Below are 14,202 nucleotides of genomic sequence, written 5' to 3' on the forward strand. Positions count from 1 at the left end.
TAGTCAATGTCACTGAACTGTGCATGTAGAAATTTTTGAAATGGTATATCTTTGGCTATGTGTATTTTCACCAAAAAAAAAGTTGAGGAGTTAGAGGGGTGACACGTTGTGGGGTTGTTAACCAATGTCATAAAACAATATGTGTACTACTATTTCATGAGAAACCATTTGTTCTGTAAGCCTTCACCTGAAGTACAATAAAAAAAATTAAAAAAAAAAAAAGAATTGCATTTTGGAGAAACTGCTAAAACATCTGGAAACCTAAACTGGTAGTCTACAGGCTGCCTTTTAAATCACTAAAATAATGTAGCTTATTTGATCAAAAGTGAATGACTTGCTGTGTTACATCTGACAGGACTTTTTTGGACATTGTGAAGGGCCAATTCTCATTCAAAACTCATCCAGTGGTCTGGTACGAAAAAATTTTGCCTTGCCAATTTCAGATGCTGGCCATTTATGAGTTTTCAATGTTAGATGATGTGCTGCTGTTCAAAGCCTTTGCCATCCACATTTATCAACTTCCTAAGTTCTCTCTCAAGTGGGCTCTCTGGTGTTTAATAAGGGATGAGTGTCAACTAAAACTTTTACTACACTGATTACACTGAAAAGGTTTCTCCCCAACGTGGATTCTGAGATGATTAAAAAGTTCTGTGTTCTGACTGAGCCTTCCCACACTTGTTACACTGAACATTTCTCTTTGGTGCGAAGTCTCTGGGGCTGGTTAAGGGCTGACTAGTGACCAGAAACTTTCCCACTTGTAACATTTATTATAGGGTCTCTCTCCAGTATAGATTCTCTCATGATGAATAAGCCCAATGTTTGCACTGGAAGCATTCCCATATTCTACACATTTGTGGATCTAATTCTGGTGTGAATTCTCTTATTTTCAATGAAGCCTGCACTCTGAGTAAAGGCTTTCGCACCCTTATCACATTCATAGATTTCCCACCGGCGTGGATCCCTGATGCTGAGTAAGGATAGGGTTCTGAGTGAAACTCATTCCGCATTCATCATACTTATGCCATTCCTGTGGTATTTTCTGGATATCTTTCTAGTCTTCCCTGATGTTTCTGGACTTCTATACAGAGTTCTGAGGAATAGTGCCATCAACTCTAATAGTGTTTCCCTGTTGGCATGTTATTCCTTCAGATTTCTTCTGCTTTGGAAGCACTTTCTCATTCTCCATTTTGATCAAATCATCTGAAAGAAACTGTGAAAATGTCAGTATAATTCACTCATTCACATATCCCTTACCTACTCACTTGCTCATTCAATAGGCACTTATTGGAAGTACATGCTAGAAGAAAGAGATAAGAGAACTAAATGTTCCACATAAAACAAACGTGTATTAAGAGTCTTTGGCTTTTAAATTATAGTGTGCTACCATTTAAAAAAAGGAGGGTTGTATGTGTGTATACATATGCTTATATTTAAAAAAAAAGAAAAGAAAAGATAAACCATAAAAGTACAGAGTAAGAAAAGGTCATCTATGGAGAAGGAAGGGAGTAGGAAGGAGGGAGCAGGAATAGAAATAAATTTCTTTGAAAATATCTTACTTTGTAGATTTAACATTTAAAACCAAATTGATATTTTACATAATTAAAGAAAATAAAATTTTAAAAATGATCACTAAACATTTAAAATGAAATGAAACAAACTGAACTTAAATGTGTATCCACAGGTGGCATAACCACACAAAAGATGAATTATTTCAAGTGTCTTTAAAACAGTAATTTTTTTGTATTATATCTAGTGAGATACACCTTAGGGACAAAAAGGAGAAAAAACATGCACATACCACTATTACGCTGTTTATAGTTAATTATATTGTTGATGGTAATACTGATATTATTATTCTGAGGCTATTGTATATACATTGTGGGATAAAGCAAATGAGTAATTATTTGATACTCTATTATTCCTGGTGTCTTTGAAAAGAGAATTCTCCAAAAGTAGATACAGATGAAAGATAAGAGTATAGTATAAGTAATGAATTTGAATTGGAACTATCAACGTGAACCCATGATACATATTTTTTCTTAATTTTTTTTTCCTAGCTCTGGCCACTGAAAAGGCCAAGGAACAATAACCAACAAAGCAATGAATACTCCTAATGCCCTACTTTTGGTCTTGAAATACCATTTCCCACCAAACAGTATAAAGGCTTGTTGGAAAAATGACTGATTCCAGAACTAGGGAAGGAAAATTATAACATGTGCCTGATATATCTTGTCATACCAAATAACAACAAAGCTATCAAGGAATACTAGGCTAATGTCACAAAGATTCAGGAACCAAACTAACGAGGCTCATACTGCCAAAGATGAGACAACATGAGCTTCAATAAGAATAGTAAGTATAATGGACTGAAACACATGAAATATGCATAAATCCATGAGTTCCTAGTGATACTACTACTAATAATAGAAACTCGACACTGTTGTAGAAATAACAAACTAATTCACTGTTTTGAAAACTGATAAAAAAACAAGGTAGGGAGGAAGTTAAATGATTATCTTGCCTTTCCATTACAAATCACTGAGTAACCAAACAGGAGATCAAGGGATGTGCTTCTTTATAGAAATATGGGAGCATTATTAAGTGAAGAAGAAATGACAGATATCACCATGTTGGAACTCCAACTGGATTACTGGATCACTGGATCCAGGCATTGAACATCAAGAGCTGTTAACATCACAGAAAAAGAGACACTCAGATATTATAAGCTCCTGATAGAATATGGCACCTTGCTAAAATAATTAAACTTATCTTGCCAAAACAATTGAATTCAATTTTGAATAAGCCTCTAGATTTACTACAACTTACAGAGAATAGAGGACAATAGAACACATTAAACTGCCGCATGGGATGTAAGCATCAAAATTCACACTGTGGGAGACTCTACAGGACAAACAACCTGATTTCTTCAACAAGAAAACTTCAAGCGGAGAGAAAAGTTGGAGGGGGTACCTTTATGTTAAAAAAAATTTAAGAGATATATCAACCAATCACAAATGTGTTTTCTTTTTTGGATCCTGACTCAAACAAATAAGCTTAAAAACAAAATGAACAAAAAGTTTATGTCATCTTTGAGACAACTGGAAATTTGATGACATTTAGGAATTGTTCATTTTTTAGGTGTGATAATAGTATTATGGTTATGTTTAAAAAAAGAATCCTTTTAATTATGCCTCTAAGAATTCATATCTTTAGATTTACAAACTGAAATATGTACAGCTGAAAAAAATATGATATCTGAAATATGCTTCAAAATCATATGGAGTATATACATGTTTATGTGGACTGCATATATTTTCAAGTGTAAAATAAAGCACATAAAGGGCACAGTTATGGATACTTCCCAGATACAACCAAACGCCTCATGGGATCGGTCTACTGGATTTGAGGGCTTAGGACCATAGTCTCGTGGGGCAGCTCAGTCAATTGGCATAATACAGTCCATAAAGATAATGCTTTATACCCTAGTTTGGTAAGTAGCATCTGGGATCTTAAAAGCTTGCAAGTGGCCATCTACTATACAACTATTAGTCTCTACTTGTTCAGAGCTAAAGAGAAAGAAGGAAACCAAAGACTCAAAGAAGATACTAGTCTACAGACCAACAGTCTACATAAACAACATCACCTACCTGAGACCAGAAGAACTAGATGGTGCCCAGCTACCACTACTGATGGTTCTGATCACGGACTCAATAGATGGTCCCAGATAGAATGGGAGAAAAATGTAGGACAAAACTCAAATTCCTAAAAAAATGCCAGGCTTACGGGACTGATAGAGACTAAAGGAACCCCCGAGACTATTGCCCTAGGATATAGGATACCCTTTAAAGTTGGAACTCAAACCACTCCTGGAGGTCACCTTTCAGTCAAATGATAGATTGACTCATAAAATAGATAATATCACCTGTGAGTACTGTGCTTCTCAAAATAATCATCTAGATGAAACCAAACAGTAAACATGACCCTAGACCAATAATGAGAAGGCAAGAGGAGACAGGGAAGCTAGATTAATGGAAACAGAACAACCAAAATGGAAAGAACAAGAATGCTGATATATTGTTAAGAATGTAACCAATGTTACTAAACAATATGTTTAGAAATTGTTAAATAAGAACCTAATTTCCTATGTAAACTTTCACCAAAAACACAATAAAATATTTTTAAAAATCATATGGAAAATAAGTAGTTATAAACAAAACAACATGCTGAAGGTGAGCAACAGGTCCCTGGAGATTCATTATGCAATTCTACTTTTACATATGCTTAAATTTTTTAATAATAAAAAGTTAAAAAAAAGAAAGATAAGAGAATCTGGCTTTTTGCTGGAGGTATTTTAAAAAACAAAAAAAGAAGCAACTTAAAACCCTACAGGGCTAGTTGAAAAATAATTCGATACATATACAGTGAAACATACAATAGTTGTATGTATATATTACATGTAATTGTCTTGGAAAGATGCCCGTGATGTAATATTAAATTAAAAAACAAGTGATAAACAATGTGTATGATATAATTCCATTTGAGTATGTCTGTGTGCTTTTCCAATGAGCATGCACTACTAAAGTTTGTTTCCTACTCTCATTTTTAAAAAACGTGCTATCTGAACATGTTTTATTATTCTATTACATGTAGCCTTTGGGTTGTTTTCTATTGGTTTCAATACAGAAAAATGTTCTCCTGCCTCTGGGATAGGAGGTCAGTGTCAGGGAAGTTGGTAGAAGGTTAGAATGGAGAAACTGAACCATGCAATATAAAACAGAGAGTGGCAGGATTTTTCAATAATTTTAATGTAAAGAGATGAAGGGAGAAATGAATCAGAATCAAGGTTTAAACGAGAAGCTTAGAGGAACAGGTTAAAAGTAGAAGAGGCATTAAGTGAAAGGCAGGCAAAGGTTTTAGTGATGAGGTTTATTTGGAAACGACACCAGCATTTCCTAGCTTCTCCCCAGTGTAAACTCTGCCTCACCTTTCTCCCAAGTAGGACACAACTCCCAAGATTCAGAGTGGAGATGAGCCTTTACTGCTGGAGGTGGACCCCAGGTGAGTCCTGTGCTGCTGCCAGATAAATGATTTGCCCTTGGGGCACTTCCTTCTCTGTAAGAGGGCTGGGACCTGGGGACAATTAGATACTGTTTGACTTGGGTAGTATTTGCTCAGAGTCCTAGAGCTTAAGATCTCAAGAGAGAACAGAAAGCAGAGTGTCACTTAATCTGCAAGGGCAGGGGATAAAAGGACAGAGGAGTACATATGTGGGGAACATAACTGAGCAGTCAGTACATGTTGGCCATTTTCCTCTCAGTACACTTGAAAGGCGATCTCAATTTTTTTATCTCTGGAAATAATGACTGCTTTCTGATAACTGATAATTTCTTCCTTATCTCACCTTTCCTCCTGGATCTTCCAGCTCCCTCTCCAAGTCCTCCAATACAGTAACAGCCTCTTCTCTATACTCTGAGCTGCTCCTGCACCTATGCCTGGGGCTCGTCAGGCAGGATGGTCAGGAACTGCTCCAGCACCAGCAGTTCCAAGATGTGCTCCTTGGTGTGGGTCTCTGGCCTCAGCTGCTGATGGCAAAGAACGTTGAGTTGGCTCAGGGCCTTGTGAGGCCCATGGGACTCCTAATAGCAGAAATGGCTGAAGTTGTGTGTGAAGAATTCCAAGCCAGAACCTCCATTTCAATGCAGGCTATAATCTTTAACTATTTCACATTTCCTTCTGTTCTTCTGCAGCCCAGAAGGGCTGGACTGACTTCATTTCTGGGTGAAACAGCTCAGAAGACTGGCTCACTACAGCAGCAGGTGTTCTTCAGGCTTCAATCTAAGCCACAACACATTATTGTTAATAGAGATCAACTCCAAAACAAGAACATATTTACTCAGGGTGAATGGCCATGATCAAGGCAATTATTTGAAGGGAGAGAAATTCTGTAAAAGATAAAACAAACAAGCAAAAAGGAGCATAATAATAACGACATAAAATTAACTAAAAGACAAGATAATTCTGTGATTAGCTTTTACACCTAGAAGCTTCAGTAAAATATTCAGAGGAAGAAGAAAAACAAAAGTTGGAAACAGCAATGCAAACAGTTTTGCTTGCTTATATTCCGTGTAAAGTTTCAGTCAATTAACATTTGTATATAAATCAACTTCTGTGTCAACAATTGTGCTAGATGCTTTCAAAGGCTGTTTTAGAAAACTGCATGTCAGTCAGGGGTCTCATTTTTGAGTCATGGGTCCCAAGTCAATCAAACAAGGCTCCCTTGGTATACAAATCCAGTGAGTATCTTTCAGTCCTTTTCTTACCAGGTGCCCCTAGTGCCTGCTAACCACTCTCTATCTGCTAAGGAACACCATACTCTTTTGCCTGTCTTTCCATGACTTGGTTTTTGTAAAGTGCGCGGACCAGTGCTTAGCACATAGGAAGCATGACATAAGCACTTGTTGAATTAATGTAAGTCTCTAATGGCTCTTTCTTTATGGCTCATCTTCTGCCAACCAAGAAGTATCTGGTTCCCCAAAGTTGAGATCAAGCTTTCTTCAAATCCCACACTCATACTGGACAATCTCATCCACTATATGGCATTAGCCCTCATCCGAGAACCTATAAACCTGATTGTCTTATTCCAATCCTTCTTTGGAGTTCTAGAACCCTATATCCAATGGTGCATTAAACCTTTCACTCTTATGTCTTATGGGTATCTTCAACTCAACACCACTGAAAATTAATTCATCGTTTTCTCCTCCTAAATTCCTTCTCCAATATTATCCATCTGTGATGGTTAAGATTGTATGTCAACTTGGCTGGGCCATGATTTTCAGTGGTTTGGCAGTTATGTAATGACGTAATTTGGCAGTTATGTAATGATGTAGTCATTCTCCATGATGTGATCTGATGTCATCAGCCAATCAGTTGTAAGGGGAGTTTCTTCAGGGGTGTGGCCTACATCCAATATATATATGGACGTTCTTGCAAAGTTCACTTACTTGCTCTGGATCGTGCATCAGGCTTGTCATCATCTGACCTCCAAGTCTTGGGACTTGAGCCAGCTGCCTGCCATACTGCCTGCTGATCTTGGGATTCATCAGCCTCTGCAGCCTGTGAGCCATCTGCCTACTGTCTTACCTGCCGATACTGAAATCTGTTGGCCTCCACAGCCTGTGAGCCAGCAGGCTGCTGTCTTATCCGCCGATCTAGGATTCATCAGCCTCTGCAGCCTGTGGGCCAGTGGCCTGCCATCTGACCTGCCAATCTTGGGTTCATCAGCCCCTGCAGCTGCTTGAGTCGGGAGAAGCCTTCAGCCTGATGCCTGACCCTCAGATTTGGGACTGCCAGCCTCTACAACCACATGAGCCATTTATCCTTGAGATAAATCTCTGTCTGTCTGTCTCTCTATACGTGTGTGTGTGTGTGTGTGTGTGTGTGTGTGTGTGCTTCACTAGTTTTGCTTCTCTAGTTTTGCTTCTCTAAAGAAGCCAGCCTAAGACATTTGGTACTGAGATTGATTAAACAAAATTGTAAGAATGAGTTTTCTAAATTGGTTCTCAAGTCTGACTAGTTTTAAAGGCGCTGATGACTCTGCCTCCAGTAGTAAAGAGGGTGCTGCTAATCCATGGCATGAGGTGACAATATTAATATTAATAAAATATTACCACCAATAGATCAAGTATTGGTGAGAAGCGAGGCTCTGAGTAATCACATGTTTGATACTTTTCTACAGTTTTGTCAGAATGAGAAGTATAATGAAGCTGGTTGGTTGGTCCTACTTTCACTAGACAAAGTGGTGAAAGAAAGAGATGAGCTCAGGGCTTCAGAGTCACAGCTCAAGGGTGCATAAAAGACCTCAAAGTTGTCACTTGTGCCCTGAAAGAAAGCCTTATTTCTTGTAGTAACAGAGCTTATATTGCCAAAAACCAGATCCAGAGTCTTATCCTAAGAGTGGCTGAATTACAACGCCAACTGAATTCTCAACCTCGAATGGTGTCCGAAGTGAAAGTGAGGGCACTGATTGTGAAGAAATGGGTTCCTGAAAATTGGGATGGGGACACATGGGAAGATAATCAGGAAGCTGGGGACATTGAGCCCCTAAATTCTGCTGAATCACTCCTGCCAACATAACCAGCCCTCTTACTCCTATCTGAAGAGATTACTCTATCTTTGTCTGCTAAACCACCATGCCCAGTAAAAGCATTAGCCCCTCCACTGCCATCTGATGAGGTTAATCCAGTGTCTGAAGAGCCTTTGTCTGAGATATCACCTGGGGTGGCATCTGAGTCATCACCTGGGACAGTGTCTGAGTCATTGCATGGGGTACATGTCTTATAAAACATTGTTGAATATTCCCAGGACCCAGCTCCACCACCATTGTTGCTTCTAGACCTACAACTAGACTCAAGTCATAGCAAGCCCCAAAAGGTGAAGTACAAAGTGTGACCCAGGAGAAGGTACACTACACTACAAAAGAACTACTTGACTTTTCTAATATGTACAAACAGAAATCTGGGGAATATGTGTGGGAATGGCTATTAAGGGTGTGGGATAATGGTGCAAAGAATATAAAGTTGGATCAGTTTGAGTTTATCCATATGGACCCACTAAGTACAGATTCTTCATTCAATGTTTCTGGTCGAGAGGTTAGGAAAGGATCTAATAGTTTATTAGGTTGGTTCACTGAAGCATGGATTATGCAGTGGCCTACACTAAATCAAGTTGAAGTACCAGACCTGCCTTGGTATACTGTAGAAGGAGGTATCCAAAAGCTAAGGGAAATTGGCATGTTAGAGTGGATTTATCAGGTTAGATCCACAGACCCACACATGGAGTGCCCGGAGGACACACCTTTTACCACAATGGTGAGGAAAAAAATCTGTGAAAGGAGCCCCAGCATCCTTGAAGACTGCTGTGATTGCTATTTTATGTACATGAGATCTGACAGTGGGAACTGCCCTAACTGAATTTAGACACCTAACTACAATTGGGGCTTACTGGACCCTGGTGGTAGGGGCCAAGTGGTTGCACTCAATTGACAATGACAAGGTGGTCCTGGTTACTGTAATGGACAGTGGAGTCAAAGCAGTAACCAGAACAGTCTGTCTCATGTGGACTAACGGCATTGGCTACTTAGTCATGGTGTCCCTAGGAGTGAAATAGATGGGAAATCTACTAAATATTTACTTGATCTGTACAAGCGCAAGAATTCTGGGTCAAGTGAATGGCAGTCTAACGCAAATTGCCAGAATGGTGAGTCATGGCCCATCAATCAATTCCCAGACATGAGCCAGTTTACGTCTTCAACACCTTGAATAAAGGGGAGACTGGGACACCTGGGGGAAGAACCACACTACACTGCAAAAATTTATACTGTTAATCTATCTCCCAGCCTCCCCAAAGGGATCTATGGCCTTTCACGAGAGTTACTGTTTGTTGAGGAAAAAGGAAATAATTAGACTTTTCAGGGATTACTGGATATTGGCTCTGAACTGACATTAACTCTAGGAGACCCAAAACGTTACTGTGGCCCACCAGAGTGGGGGTGTATAGAGGTCAGGTTATTAACGGAGTCGTATTTCAGGTTCATCTCACAGTACGTTCAGTGAGTCCCAGAACCTACCCTGTAGTGATTTCTCCAGTTCCAGAATGCATAACTGAAACTGATATACTCAGCAACTGGCAGAACCCCCACACTGGATCCCTTGTAAGTGGAGTACTGGCTATTATGGTAGGAAAAGTCAAGTGGAAGCCATTAGAACTGCCCCTATCTAGGAAAAGAGTAAACTAAAAGCAATACTGCATTCCTAGAGGGATTGTAGAGATTCCTGCCACCATTGAGGACTTGAAGGTTGCAGGGGTAGTGATTCCCACCACATCCTCATTCAACTCGCTTATTTGGCCCGTGCAAAAAACAGATGGATCTTCTTGGAGAATGACAGTGGGTTATCATAAACTTAACCAGGTGGTGACTCCATCTGCAGGTGCTGTTCCAGATGTGGTTTCATTGCTTGAGCAAATTAATACATCTTCTGGTACCTGGTATGCAGCTATTGATCTGACCAATGACTTTTCCTCTACTCTGGTTTCAAAGGAACACCAGAAGCAGTTTGCCTTCAGCTGGCAAGACGAGCAATACCGTCACTGTCCCACCTCTTGGGTATATCAACTCTCCAGCCCTGTCTTAATTTAATCCACAGGGAACTTTCCTTCCACAAGATATCACACTACTCCATTACATTGATGACATTGTGGTGACTGGACCTAGTAAGGGAGAAGTGTCAATGACTGGATTTATTAGTAAAACACTTGTGTGCTAAAACCAAAACCAAAAAACCTGTTGCTGTTGAGTCCGTTCCAACTCTGACCCTACAGGACAGAGTAGAACTGCCCCCAGGGCTTCCAAGGAGCAACTGGTGGATTCGAACTGTCGACATTTTGGTTAGCAGCTCTAGCTCTTAACCATTTCACCACCAGGGCTCCATTTTTGTGCTAGAGGATGGGAAATTAATCCTACAAAAATTCAGGGGCTTTCCATCTCAGTGAAATTTCTAGTGGTCCGGTGGTGTGAGGCATGTCAAGATATTCCTTCTAAAGTGAAGGATAAGTTATTACATCTGGCCCCTCCTACAACTAAAAAGGAGACATAATGCCTGGTGGGCCTCTTTGGACTTTGGAGGCAACATATCCCTTATTTGGGTGTGCTACTCCAGCCTATTTATCAAGTGACTCAAAAAACTGTTAGTTTTGAGTGTGGCCCAGAACAAGAGAAGGCCCTTTAACAGGTTCAGGCTGCCATGCAAGCCGCTCTGCCACTTCAGCCATATGATCCAGCTGATCCAATTGTGCTTGAAGTGTCAGTGGGAGATAGAGATGCTGTTTGGAGTCTTTGGCGGGCCCCTATTGGTGAATCACAGTGTAGACCCTTAGGGTTTTGAAGTAAAGCCTGCCATCCTCTGCAGATTACTGCTTTCCTTTTGAGAAACAGTTTTTGGCTTATTACTAGGCCTTAATAGAGACTGAATGCTTAGCTATGGGCCGCCAAGTCACAATACAGCCTGAGCTGCCCATCATGAACTGGGTGTTGTCTGACCCACAGAGCCATAAACTTAGATGTGCACAGCAGCACTCCATCATTAAATGGAAGTGGTATATACAAGACTGGACTCGTGCAGGACCTGAGGGCATTAGTAAGTTGCATGAGGAAGTAGCCCAAATGCCCATGGTCTCCACTCCTGTCACATTACCTGTCCTCTCCCAGTCTGTACCTATGGCTTCATGGGGAGTTTCTTATGATCAGTTGAGTGAAGAACAAAAAACTCAAGCTTGGTTTACAGACAGTTGTGAACTATATGCAGGCACCACTTTAAACTGGACAGTGGCAGCACTACAGCCCCTTTCTGGGACCTCCCTGAAGGACAGTGGTGAAGGAAAATCCTCCCAATGGACAGAACTTTGAGCAGTGCACCTGGTTGTTCACTTAGCTTGGAAAGAGAAATGGCCAGATGTTTGATTGTATGTTGATTCATGGGCTGTGGTCAATGGTTTGGCTGGATAGTTGGGGACTTGGAAGAAACATGATTGAAAAATTGGTGACAAAGAGGTATGGGGAAGAGGTATGTGGATAAGCCTTTCTGAATGGGCCAAACAAGTGAAAATATTTGTGTCTCATGTAAATGCTCACCAAAGGGTGTCCTTAGCAGAGGAGGATTTTAATAACAAAGAGGATAGGATGACATGTTCTGTGGAAACATGTCTCTTTCCCCAACCATTCCCGTCATTGCCCAATGGCCTCATGAACAAAGTGCCCATGGTGGCAGGGGTGGAGGTTATGTATGGGCTCAGCAACATGGACTTCCACTCACCAAAGCTGAATTGGCTACAGCTACTGCTGAATGCCCAATCTGCTAGCAGCAGAAACCAACACTAAATCCCTGATATGGTACCATTCCTCGAGGTGATCAACCAGCAACCTGGTGGCAGGCCAATTACATTGGACTGCTTCCATCATGAAAAGGGCACCATTTTGTTCTTACTGGAATAGACACTTACTATGGATATGGATTTGCCTTCCCTGCATGTAACACTTCTGCCAAAACTACCATCTGTGGACTTACAGAATGCCTTATCCACCATCATGGTATCCCATACAACATAAGATCAAGGGACTCACTTCACAGCAAATGAAGTGTGGCAATGGGTCCACTCCCATGGAATTCACTGGTCTTACCATGTTCCCCGTCATCCTGAAGCAGCTGGCTTGATAAACGATGGACTGGCCTTCTAAAGCCACAATTATAGTCCAGCTAGCTGGTAACACTTTGCAGGGTTGGGGCAATGTTGTCCAGGAGGCTATGTGTACTCTAAACCAGTGTCCAATATATGGTGCTGTTGCTGTTTCTCCCATAGCCAGGATTTACAGTTCCAGGAATTAAGGGGTGAAGATGGGCATGGCACCACTCACTCTTACCCCTAGTGACCCACTTGCAAAATGTTTGCTTCCTGTCTCTGTAACCTTATGCTCTATGGCTCTAGAGGTTTTAGTTCCAAAGGGAAGAATGCTCCCACATGGAGACAAAACACGGATTCCACTGAACTGGGACTTAAGAATGCCACCCAGCCACTTTGGGCTCCTCATGACTCTGGAGCAACAGGTAAAGAAGGGAGTTACTGTATTGACTGGTATGACTGACTCTAACTACCAAGGGGCAGTCAGCTTGATGTTGCATAATAGAGATAAAAAAGAGTATGTCTGGAATACAGGAGATCCCTTAGGGCATCTCTTAGTACTACCACGCCCTGTAATTAAAGTCAATGGAAAATTCCAGCAACCCAATTCCAACATGACTACTAATAGCACAGACCCTTCAGGAATGAAGGTTTGGGTCACCCCACCAGACAAAGAACCACAACCAGCTGAGGTGCTTGCTGAGGGTAAAGGGAATACGGAATGGGTGGTGGAAGAAGGTAGTTCTAATGAACATGAACAATTGTAGAAATGAGGACTATAAGTGTTATAAGTATTTCTTCCTTATGTGTGCATCAAATATTTTGTTTTCTTCACTTATAAAATATAAGACGTAAATGGGCTAGTTCGTTTTCAGTTGTATGCATGTTAGTTGTATCATGTTGGGAGCAAGTATGACTTTGTAACTGTCTTCATTTAGAGACTGTGAATGTTTTAAGGAGATGTGTACAGGTGCCAAGTTAACAAGGGATGGATTGTGATGGTTAATGCTGTTTGTCAACTTGGCTGGGCCATGATTCTAAGTGGTTTGGTAGTTATGTAATGATGGAGTTTAGCAATTATGTAATGATGTAATTTGGCAGTTACATAATGATGTAGTCATCCTTCATGACGTGATCAGCCAATCAGTTGTAAGGGGACTTTCTTCAGAGGCGTGACCTGCATCTATATATAGATGTTCTGGCAAAGCTCGCTTCCTTGCTCTGGATCCTACATCTGGCTCATTATCATCTGACCTCCAGTCAGTTCTTTGGACTTGAGCCAGCTGCCTGCTGTATTGCCTGCTGATCTTGGGTTTCATCAGCCTCCGCAGCCTGTGAGCCAGTGGCCTGCATCTTCCCTGCTGATTTTGGGATTCTTTGGCCTCCACAGCCTGTGAGCCAGCAGTCTGCTGTCTTATCTGCTGATCTTTGATTTGTCTGCCTCCGCAGCCCAAGAGCCAGTGGCTTGCCATCTGACCTGCCAATCTGGGGTTCGTCAGCCACTGCAGCTACATGAGTCAATAGAAGCTTCCAGCCTGATGCCTGACCCACGGACTTGGGTACTTGCACACCTCTACAATCGTGTGAGCCATTTATCCTTGAAATAAGTCTATCTATATAGATATATGTGTGTGTATATATATGTGTGTGTGTATACGTCATTGGTTTTGCTTCTCTAGAGAACACGGCCTAAGACACCATCTCTTATAAAATGGCACTACATTCATCTAATAGTCCAATCCAAAAACTTGCCTAATTATCCCTGACTACCATGGACTGGCAGAAGAACAAATAAATCAGTCTTAGAAGAAATAAAACCAGAATGCTCCTTAGAACTGAGGATAGTAAAACTTCATCTTGCTTACTTTTGGATACATCATCAGCAAAGACCAATCTCTAGAAATAGACATCACATTTGGTAAACTAGCGGGCCAGTGAGAATGAGGGATACCCTCAATGAGATGGACTGAC

Source organism: Trichechus manatus, unplaced genomic scaffold (assembly GCF_000243295.1).
Source record: "Trichechus manatus latirostris isolate Lorelei unplaced genomic scaffold, TriManLat1.0 scaffold00180, whole genome shotgun sequence".
Lineage (NCBI taxonomy): Eukaryota > Metazoa > Chordata > Mammalia > Sirenia > Trichechidae > Trichechus > Trichechus manatus.